This window comes from Rattus norvegicus, chromosome 7, assembly GCF_021556685.1.
Source record: "Rattus norvegicus strain SHRSP/BbbUtx chromosome 7, alternate assembly SHRSP_T2T, whole genome shotgun sequence".
Lineage (NCBI taxonomy): Eukaryota > Metazoa > Chordata > Mammalia > Rodentia > Muridae > Rattus > Rattus norvegicus.
This window is the reverse complement of record NC_141540.1, coordinates 40,067,089-40,069,416: the sequence shown is the minus strand read 5'-3', so window position 1 is coordinate 40,069,416 and position 2,328 is coordinate 40,067,089. Positions and strand designations below refer to the sequence as shown.

The following is a 2,328-nucleotide window of genomic DNA, read 5'->3' as shown; positions in this document are numbered from 1 at the left end:
ATGAGCACCCTCCGGGCATCACATGCCAAGCGAGTGGTATGGAATCAAAGGCAAAAAGGTCTGGGTCATGTCCCTAGAGAAACTACAGTTGGCTGCATGAGTGTCCCAGAGCTGGGACTGAACAGGAAGCTCAACAGCAGCAGGCATGCTGGCCCGAGAGTTCATCGAGCACCACTCCTCTTTTCGCTGTGCAGCCTGGGCAATTCAGAGTGAATTCAGCAGCGGTCATGGCTTCCATGCTGAGATCACGCCTTCTCCTACACTCCTACCTCTGCAATAACGCCACCCAAATTTGCTGTGTGTGTGATAGTCTAAGTTCTGTTTGGACTTGTTTGACCTTTTCCATACATTTTTTTTTTATTTGACTATTCTTTATTATGCACGTCGGCTCAGGCCCTAAGTGTACCCGGTGAAGCCGAAGTTGGCGTTCTCCATCTCCTCCTTGGTGCGTAACCCATAAAGCTCGCCGATGAGGGGTGGCACCCATCGTGTGGTATGGAACATAGACTCCCCCACCTTCCAGTTGGGCACATCTTTCATGATGATGGCCTCCTCCTCCAGGTTCTCCCGAAGAATCTGCAGGGTCCTGCGGTCCTTCTCTGCCTGGAGGAGTGGCATGAGGGCGATCCTGGCCTCCAGGTCCTCGATCAGCAGGCGCCTACGCTCCCGGTTCCACCTCATTATTCTCCAGTAGCCAAAGATCAAGGCCCCGATGCCCAAAGCAAACATGCTGTATCCCGACAGTCCCCGGCGGCGGGGCAGGTTCCGCTTGTAGTCGATGGGGCCGTAGCCCCTTGGTGGGGGCATGTCCTGCTTCACCTTCGACGCCATACTGTCAGTTCCATACAATTTTTAATGGATGCTACTCTCACTGCCATTATGCTCCTGAGGACAGTGCTCTGGTGACTTGCCCTGGATTCTCAGAAAGGGGAGCTAAAGCCTGACTCGAACCATTTGACCCTGTCATTCAAAATTCTGTGACCTTGGGAAAATCAACTCATCTGGGTCAGTGTTCAGCTTGTTTATTTTGAAATCATTCTCCACTCTTCCCTCCCATCTCTGCAGACTACAATCCCTGGTCTCCTTGCCCTTGTGTGTGCAGTGAGTTCATACAATGGGAGACAGTGGTGATCATGGTGGCTTTAAAGAAGAAAATGTTAGGATGTTTCAGTAACTCTGGAGGGGTCTTGTCTCCGCTAGGCTCCAGTCTCTGTGTTAGCCTCAGTGCCTCAGCTCAGGTAGCATCAACACCTCTGCCTCTCCAAACTGTGGTGATGACTTCAACTGATGCCAGTCCCTGGATTGCTTTGCATTCACTCTTTGCTCATTCTGTCCCTTACACTGGTATAATTGGACCCCAATTATTAAGTTTGCTTTGTGGGGGCTGGGGAGATAACTCCAGCTGTAGAGACCTTGTCTTGCAAGTATGAGGGTCTGAAGGATCTGAGTTCAGGCCACAGAACCCACATTTTTTTTTAAAAGATTTTATTTATTGTATATGAGTACACTGTAGCTGTCTTCAGACACACCAGAAGAGGGCATCAGATCTCATTACAGATGGTTGTGAGCCACCATGTGGTCGCTGGGATTTGAACTCAGGACCTCTGGAAGAGCAGTCGGTGCTCTTAACCACTGAGCCATCTCTCCAGCCCCCCAGAACCCACATTTTTAAGAAGCCAGGCATTAAGGCTGGAGAGATGGCTCAGCAATTAAGAGCACATTCCGCTCCTAGAGATTCTGAGTTCAGTTCCCGGCACCCACATTGGATTGCTTTCATCTGCCTATAACTTTGGCTTCAGGGGATCTGACTACCACGGGCACCTGCATTCATGAGTGCATGAGCACACAACACCACACACACACACACACACACACACACACACACACACATATCCATGTTCTGTCTCTCTCTGTCTCTCTGTCTCTGTCTTTGTCTGTCTATCTGTCTCTCTCTCTCACACACACAAACACACACACACACACACACACACATACGCATGCACATACACACACACACATCCATGTTCTTTCTGTCTCTCTCTCTCTCTCTCACACACACACACACACACACACACACACACACACACATTTTCTCTGAACTAGTAGAGTGGCATCAATTTTCCTGATGATCTATGACTCTGTGCTGTGTCTGCTAATGAAATAATGGTCATTGTGCATACTTCAGAAGCTTGTTGCAAAACAAAACAAGTTAATATATCTTCAAATGCTTGGAATGGAACCAGGTACACAATAAACACAATGTACACAGCCAAGGCACCAGAGACCTTCTCAAGACCTCAGCATGGAGATCCCTCAAGCTGGATGGAT

General features: G+C 49.1%; 1 pseudogene; it reads right to left on the bottom strand.

The window, feature by feature from the left end:
• Ndufa13-ps1 (NADH:ubiquinone oxidoreductase subunit A13, pseudogene 1) lies at positions 360 to 829 on the bottom strand (annotated as a pseudogene).